The 9,378-nt window shown below is 35.2% G+C and overlaps 1 pseudogene; it reads right to left on the reverse strand.

The window, feature by feature from the left end:
• Nucleotides 1–1,081: 1,081 nt before the first annotated feature.
• Nucleotides 1,082–1,559, reverse strand: LOC143387412 (testis-expressed protein 38 pseudogene; annotated as a pseudogene).
• Nucleotides 1,560–9,378: the final 7,819 nt, after the last annotated feature.

Genomic DNA, 9,378 nt, shown 5'->3' on the forward strand with positions numbered 1-9,378 from the left:
TATCTTTGTCTCTCCTTTTAGAACCATTTCCAGAGAGTATAAAAATTATTAATATTCCCATTTGGCAGAGACATAGGGGACTCAACTTTTGAGCAGCCTTTGATTCTTTTAAGATACACACTATGGTTATATTTCTGTGTATTATTTTAGGAGGTCCTCATCATTCCTTCCTGTAAGCCAATCTGTAGACAAACCTGATGAGACTCTACACACAGTAAAGCATTCACCAAGTATGTTTTAATAAGACATGATTAAGGAAAAGATACAAAGGGGTATGGTGGAAAGATCAGGAAATTTAATGCCAGGCAGATGTAAAATGGAGAATAGGCTCAGCAACAACAACAAAGAAAAATAATGACCTATGCTCTTGGAACCTGTCTCTTTATCCATGATAGAAGAATCATTATAGCCTTTTGAAGTATTCTTCTATTAGAAATAATATTCAGAGCCTACCACCTAAGAATAATTACATCATAGATATCAGCCTTTCAGTCCATAGTGTGGTGTGGTTCATGGGCCTCATGATGAATTGATTGGCCAGAATCATAGCCACTGTAGACTACCATAGCTGTGTGCCCTCAGCAACTGGCATTTTTGTGGCAATTGTACTTCCCTTTATTTAGAACAGCACTGCCTTTGGGGATGTAACCCAGGAGATTGCACATATTTGAGCTTAAATACTGGATGGAGGAAATTAACCTCATCCACAAGTAAAGTTCAAAGACACCACTTTAAAGTCATCCTCCAATTCTCATTGTATTGGTGAGACTTGTTACCCACATAAAACAGGGACAAAACATTGCCTTCTGAATGCCAAATGAGACATAGAAGACTCTGACTTTCAAAAAATCTCTTATAATGTAACATCATTAATAATGGGCTCTGACTTCTTTGACAATATTACATTGTTGAGGTTACATCCCTTTTCTAATATTACATCCATTTTCTAATATCTCAGGTACTCAAAGCTCTCATATTCAATGAGAGGAGGTTACAACTCTGAAGAAAAAGGCTATGCATTTGAAGAGTTTGCCCAATGGGCCAGTGTGGGAAGGGAATGGAAGTCAACATTCTCTTCAGATTACTTGAGAAAGGGGTAGGAAGCAGAGTGGTCCAGCATGGGAAGTATGCTCAGCATGTGGAGGGATAGGGCAGAGGGTATCTCCTGAAAGACAATCAGAAATGGGGATATGGTCTGGGGCTGTAGCATCCAGTGAGGTAAGGGCTGCTAACAGCCCAACAGAGCAGGTTGCAGGAAAACTGTGGCATCTTCCTTGGGGCTGCTGCCTCTGATGGCATAGCACCTGCTTTCATGGATGTCTGACTCCCACAGACAATCTGGAATCTGGACTTTAATCTTAGTTTTGGTCATAGCCCCAGGAGGTCCTATGTTGATAGCTGCATACATTACATATTGGCATCGCTTGTTTATCCAGTAATAGAGTGTGCTGTAAGTAAAGGTGGCTGCTCTCATCACTTCTACCCACTGCTAGGCACATTCCTCCTACTTTCATCCAGTGCAGAAAGAGAGTGCAGCCACCAATTATCACAGAGCAGAGCAAGAAGCAAGCTGACTGACAGCTGTAGCTTGGGACTTGAACTGTTTTTCATTCCTCTCCTTGATTTGGCTCACCCATCTATTCATTCCTTCCCTCCCTCCTCAAAAACATCTCATCAAATTACTTATTCAGTTAAAGCTAGATTTTTCAGGGAGCATAAGAGGCCTTTTAACCTTTTACAAATAAGGAACATGATCTTCCCAGACTCATGATATTCCCAGAACTCAGATCTTCCCAGACTCAGTCTGATTGATCGCATGGGCCCTACGATCAATCAGACTGAGAAGCCTCACTGAGGGCAAAGTCCTTGAGGAAGTAATAGTTTTCCTCTTGATGAGGACACTAATGTATTTTTTGTGGTGGGGCAGGATATGATTTCAGCCTTTGCAGAGTCCTTAGTCTCCTAGAGGAGTCTATCTGGTAACTATTTAGCACTCCATGCAGGCAGTCACCACCAAATCCATGCAAATGGTCTTCCTTGAGAGTTTGTTCCCCACACTCAAAGGACTAAAACGATACTTACAGCCAGGAAGGCCAAGGTCCTTCTTTTGGGAATCAATGATGTTGGGCCTTGTTACCAGGCCAATGGCTCTGGAAATAATGAAATCATCAACTCCCCTGACCTCCAATGGGAATCCTCAGAATGTCCCAGCCCCATTGTTCCCTCAAGATGATGTCACAGGGTTCTGAATTGAGGGGTGGTTCTTCTGAAGTTGTTGTCAGTTGATAGAAGGAAGGGAGTCCATTTTGTGATATCTTATGAGCATAGTTATATCCCATAAAAGAATGGCTAACCACAGAATTATGTCTTCCCAAATTCAGATGGTGAGCTCACAGAATAGACCACAGGGAATGCTCTCACACCCTCAGGATCTCATATTTATGTTGTTGGCTGTTGGAAAGCCATTTCTGTATAAAATCTTTATAGGGGAGTAAGGCAGAGAGTATAGTCAACATTGGTGAGCCCAAGCCTCAAGAAGTTTCTGACCAAGTTATTCCAACTGGTCCAAACCTCCTTCTTTGCCTTCTACATTTTTTTTCTTGTTACTTTAACAAGTTCTGGAAAAGTGTATTCTGAGCATCACCAGCCCCTATGGTAGCTCCCTCATGCGTGATTCTGCATCTCTTTCCAGACTCACCTCCCTCCTTTGTGTTTTTCTTCTTTGCAATCATATATCATATTATTCTTAGCAATGAAAGTTATCACCATTTCTTGGCATAGGTTAAAAAGATTACCCATGTCACAACTTCATCCTCTTTTTTTTTTCTATACAGACTTGGCAGCAGAATTTTGCAGGAAAAGATAAAGTCTTTTGCTGCAAAAGACTGAGTTATTCCTGTAAGTATTTTGGATTGGAAATGAAAGTGTTGCAGCATGAATATCAGTACTCTAACCATAGGAGGCAGTTGCCTTTACTTTTCTTGTGATTATGTTCTCTTGAGAACTTGGATTTTATAGCGCTGAGGGTTTTTATTTTGCTCTAAGATCCAAAGATTGGAAATTCCATATGGTATATTTATGGACTTTAGGTTTATCTCTTTCTGGTCTAGAAATATCTCTGAGTTAAGTATCTTCCAAGGGAGCATGGTATAAGTTCTTGTTGCTGAGTAATCTCGAGATGTCTTTTATTTTTAATGCTCTCAACCAACCTGTTGGAATTTAATACATGACCTCCAGTAAAGTTTTCTTCACTTATTATCTATAAAAAATGTATACCCAAGCTGACTTTGAGCCTCCTAGACTTTATCTGGCATCTCCCTTAGAAAATAGTGTTTTCTTTTTCTTTCTTTTTCTTTTTTCTCTTCTTGAAATTGCTGCCTTAGAGACAGTCACTGGATTGACCACTAAGGTCTATGAGAGGAAAGGGATGTTGTTGGCTTCTCTAGTTTAATGCCCATTTGCTGACAGGAAAATATTTGAAATACCCCTGGTTACCAGCTAGTTCTTCAATTGTTCTTTTTCTTCCCTAAAGAGGAAGTGGCTTAGATTAAACTTAATTATATCCAATATAAAATATATACTTTGCTTACATGAATAAGTATATGAATATGAAGGAAAACACAGGTAGAAGGACAAAGCCAGACCTTTTTGTTGCCAGGTATGAGAGTATCACTAAGTGTTTTCTGTTTTATTTTGCTTTTAGCCTCAAATATAGGTATAGGTATGCCCTTCCTGAGTTCAACAGTGAAAAAAAAATCTGCACTTTTCATTATGCCTTATACCAACTCACTGTTTGAAAAAACTTTCTCAGCTCTCCCTTGGAATGACTTAGTGAGTTCCCTGGAGAGTGTGGAGTATTATCTTCACTTATAATTCTGAAAATGAACAGCAAAGACTATATTTTACTTCTCTATCTGTTAAAAGAGTAATTTATAAATTATGAAACTTAAATTTTCTTTTAGCTGTTAAATAATTCTAGATCCAACCTAGATGAATTTAGTTGAGATTGTGGTCTTTTGTGTTTCCTTTTGTGTGTACTAATTTATCCTTTTCTAACTTACAGAAAGATAAGTTTGATTTGATCTGGAACCAGGCTCAGTCCTGTCCAACAGTAAATTTTTGGTGACTATATAAGGATTTCTGAGCAGTACTGCCAAAAATGGTGTTTTCCAACCTATCCCATCATTTTCTGCATTCTCACTTGTTATGGTATACTGTTATTTATCAAAGATGCCCTTGTTAATTATACAAATAAATGATGTTTATTTCCTTACAAAATCATGTGGGTTTAATTCAATAAACCTTGGGCTTTTTAGCTCTCTACTACATCTCAGGCCTTTCTGATGTTGGTCTTAATGTATTTGGGTAAGTGCATATTAGAAGGTACCTGAGATCTTCATCTTTGTAACCTCTCATGTTCCTAATTTACTGGCAATTTTCTTGGAAATTTTGGCCATGCCATTTTGGTAATATATACCTGACATAAATTATGAAGTTGTTGGTAGACTCATGAACTCTCAGATGGTTGCAGGGAAAGATAACAGGAAGCTGATATGCCAGCTGAGTTAGTATTGGTAATAATTTCTAGGATTTTCAAATTGTTTTTCCAAACACTGCTGACAAAAATAAACATTAAGTAAAAGGAGAGATATATGTTCTTGGATTGAATGAGTCAATATTGTTAGGATATCAGTTCTCCCCAAATTAATCTTTAGGTTAAATACAGTTCCAGTCAAAATCTCAACAGACTTTGATACAGTAATGAAAAGAGTGTGGAGCTGGCCAAGTGGCACATGTCTATAATTCCAGAGACTCAGGAGGATCAGGTAAGAGGTTTGCAAGTTTGAGACTAGCCTCAACAACTTAGTGAGGCATTAAGCAATTTAGTGAGACCCTGTCTCAAAATAAAAAATAAAAAGGGCTGGGGTTGTGGCTCTGGTAAAGCACCACTGTGATTAACCCCCAGTGTATAAAAAATTATTGGCATAAAAGTAGACACAGAAATCAATGTAACAGAATAGAGAGTCCTGATATATACTAACCTATCTCTGGTTAGTTATTTTTCAACAAAGATGCACAAATACTTAAATAGGGAAAGAATAATGGTTTCAACAAAAGATCTAAAACAATTGGATAGCTTTGTGAAAAAAAAACCTTTCCCCTAATGTCACACTATACAAAATTTAATTCTAAATAGGTCATAGTCATAAATAGAAGAAAAATAAAAATGGAAATCTTATGTTTAATTGGGCAAAGATTTCATAAATATGCCATGAAAAGTACAGAGTACAAAAGAAATGATTTCATTGAATTAGATTTCATCAAAAGAAATTCATTTACTTGTACACTTATATTCTTAACACCACTAGTCAAAATAGCCAAAGGGTGGAGGAAACCCAAGTTATATTAAAAACTCTTATTATAATAATAAAGAGGACAGACTTTGCAATTAAATAATGAGCAAGATATTTGAATAGATGGTTCACCTAAGAATTGAAAATTATTTGTTCAGTAATTTCAGTTCCCAACAATTTAATTAATAGAAACAATCAGAGAAAAAGTACAAGGACTATTGAATAAATTTTTCACTTTGTACATCTATGCATTATTTATAACAAAAATGGTTTTAAAATTAAGAATTCTTGGCTTATGTATATTAAGTGAGCTTGTTTTAATCTATCAAAATCATCTGTCATTTTTTAAAACTCACTGTGTTCCTAAAGCTAAGAGAAAAGTTTCTAACTAGTGATTTTAGAGAGTAAAACATGTATGGCAATACTTCTATAGGAGGTAGCATGAGTGCTTGGTGGTGTGGTGACAGCAGTTCTTCTCACTTTTTTATAGTGTGTCAGAACAAGTTTGCCGTAAGATTGCACCCCAATGGCCATGATATAGCTGTGTGTCATTAATTTCTTAATGCAGAAATCAGTCTTGTTTTGCATGCTATGTAAGATCCAACAGAAAAGTAACTGTAGAGCACAGGTTGTGATTTAATATGTGTTTTCTTTGAATCATTGAAATTTGAGTGAACTTCTAGAATTTTCTAGGTTGATATAATATCTCCTTGTGCTATGCACTTTAAGTCTGGAATTCATAGTTTCCTCATATCTGAAGTAAAATTTTCATACAGCAGTTACTACAGGGTGTGTCTCACCCTAAAATTTGAAGAAGTTTTATTTTGTTTTCTCAATATATGTTCATTTCCATTCAAAACATAAATATAATTAACAAAAAGTAAACTCTTTTTTATGAAAAAAATATATTCATGAGTGGGTATATACAGGGGAATTTATCGATTCTGCCATATTATGACTTTAATTTATATGAACACTTCCATTAGTAAATGTAGTATGCAAAGTGCTAAGTGTGGAGGATTCAGTCATAACCTAGAAAGCCAGATACCCTACTTTACAGTATTTAAATTTAATGAAGCAACAAGCAAGTAAATATGTATGACATAATGTTGTCATAAATACTATAGAATAAAAACAAAAGTGTGTGGGCTCTTGTGTATATGAACTTGGCCCTGTTTGTGAGATTAAGTGGTAAAGTATTATTCTCTGAACAAATGGAATTTTCATTGAAATGTAAGTGAAATAAATGAGCAAAACATCACCACATCTAGGGAAAGGCTATTCCAAGGAAAAGTTTGGAGGATGGTAGATGGTAAAGTAGAAGAAGTGGAAGTGGCTGCATCCTGCAAGGATTCTGAATTTGCATATTGCTGTTAGTGGGAAGGAAATGGTATGGTCTTATTAAATGATAGTTTCCATTTCCCTGTGTAAGAGACTTGGTTTGATAGGAGGGTAAGAGGAAGCAGAGAAAGCTACAATGTGACAGTCAGACAGTGATACTATCCTGGAGTAGGGGATTTGCAATGGACCGATATGAAGTTGAAGAATTGAGAAGGTATTTGAGGTAGAACCAACCAGAGTGGCTGTTGAAATTAAAGATGACATCAAATAAATGAATAAAAAAGAAACTTATTGTATATTTTGAAAAGCTAAATCACTAGCTTATTCAGGTGAGGATGGCAGGGAGAAAGCAAAATTATGGCTAATGTAGCACCGAGTATCACTGAACTCATGGACATCTGCACATAGCTATTTCAAGTACAAGGGCTGCTTCCTAAACACATGACTTAAGAGAAAATATATTGATCTGTAAAAAAAGATCTTACCTTAAAGTAAATTTTCAAATTAAATGGCAAAAATCAAAAAACAATAAAGGAGTGGACAGGGATATGACTCATTGTTAGAGTGCTTTCCTAGCATATGTGATGCACCACATGTAAATAAATAAAATAAAGGTCCATTGACTTTTGTTAATTGAATGGGGGGAAGTAAAAGACATTTTAATATTTACACGACTTTTTGATCTTCAGTTTAATATGTTTTAAATATTTTTGTGGTGCTCAGGATCAAATCCATGGCTTCCTCCATGCCAGATAAGAACTTCACCACCAAGCCAGAGTTTGATTTGTGTTTTTGTTTTTTAGTTGTTGTTTTAATCTCTTTTGCTTACATTACAGGTGTGATGGACACTCACCAATAGCACCCAAAAGTGTATATGTAAAATTGAAGGTTTTGTTTTTGTTTTGGAGAAACAGGATGATTCATATTATCTACAATTTCTCATGTTAAGAGTAAGTGCACTTTGGGCTGGTGATGTGGCTCAAGTGGTAGCGCGCTCACCTGGCATGCGTGCGGCCCAAGTTCGATCCTCAGCACCGCAATGATAACGGGGATGTTGTGTCCACCGATAACTAAAAAATAAATATTAAATGTACTCATCATAGGAAGAACTATTGCTGCTACTTAGAGAGAACCTAACCTTGGTAACAGTCTACAAACATGGGGAGAGAAAAACATTTAGCCACTCTGTGATGTTAGTGTTTCTTGCCTGAGGAAGAAGCCATGCTGAAAGAAGAGTGTCAGAAATCACCTTCCGATATCTGTCCTGGTTTAGTCAGATGAACAGATATAGATCTTTCTATATCACTTAAAGGAAAAAGGAAAGGGGCCACTAGGTTTTTTTCCTCAAATTGATAACCTTCCTTCTTCCACTGGTCTATGTAGATGGCAACAATACAGATTCTTTTTTCAGAAGTGTTCCATTCATCCTATTAACATCATATACTCTAAACCTGTATAAAAATGCACCTTTTCTTCTGATACTTACAAAACTCAAACATAGCAAATAAGCAAAGAAATATGTTTTTATTTGTTTCTCTTTTCTAAAACTTTTCAAATAGTTTTGGATCAACTTCTCCTTTGAGCTCAGGTACCTCCAGCATTTAACAAATAACCTGATAGAGAATAGCTACCATATTTTCTTTTGTATCATTAAAATATATTTTTCTATATCTGCTAGAAGATATATTGCTATTTGTGAATAAAGAAAGTTTTGCTGTAAATTATATTTTCCAAGTTAATTCTACCACATAAGATTTTAGCAAACATTGATAATCTGCTAAATCAGGTATGATCAGAGGCTATTCATTCTAAAAGGAAGAACTGAGATTATATTCTAGATAATTCACAAAGCAAATTCATTTCTTTGTATAAAAAATATTCAATTGATTTTTAAAAGGCACTAGTGTTTATATTTAATGATTAGACAGTTACTATATATTTTAATTGATTTTTAGGTAAATTTTTTAATTTAATTCTGGATTAGTAAACAGAATATTTATTATAATAATATTCACCGTGATAAGGGAAAAGAAAGAAATTTTATGGAGTCATTAAAGCAGTGAGATGACTCAGTGTCTTAGATTCTTAGATGGAAAAATTCCTTTAAAAATAATACAGTTTAAAGACATGAGATTAAATATCATACATTTTTAAGGGGGTTGAAATCAGTTCTATATGTGAATATGTATGTATATGTGTGTATGTTATATATTTTATATATATATATATATATATATATATATATATATATATATATAGTATGTATCATATATTATACATATGTGTAATAAGTATATATACAACATTGTTGTTGTTATTCATGACCAGATTTTGGGGGATTCTGGTTAATTACCAGTCCACATCAATAGAGCCCTTTTTAGTGTACATTGACTCAATCATTACTTGTCTTCAGACAAATGGTCTGTGGTTGGCCTAATATAACAGGTAAAACTCCATTTATATTTGTTATGGTCTGGATTAATCATTCCATTTCATACCTAGAGCTGTGTCAGAACAGATTTTCTAATTCATCATTTATACCTGATTTTCACTATAGTCTAGGTTCACATATTTCAGAGAAAAGAAGTCAGATTTATTTGCAGTTTTAACAGGCTTTTGAAAAAGCCACAGAAGATTGAACTAATTAAATAAAAATAATTTATCATATCACTGTGACCCAATA

The sequence above is a fragment of the Callospermophilus lateralis genome, unplaced genomic scaffold (genome assembly GCF_048772815.1).
Source record: "Callospermophilus lateralis isolate mCalLat2 unplaced genomic scaffold, mCalLat2.hap1 Scaffold_959, whole genome shotgun sequence".
Lineage (NCBI taxonomy): Eukaryota > Metazoa > Chordata > Mammalia > Rodentia > Sciuridae > Callospermophilus > Callospermophilus lateralis.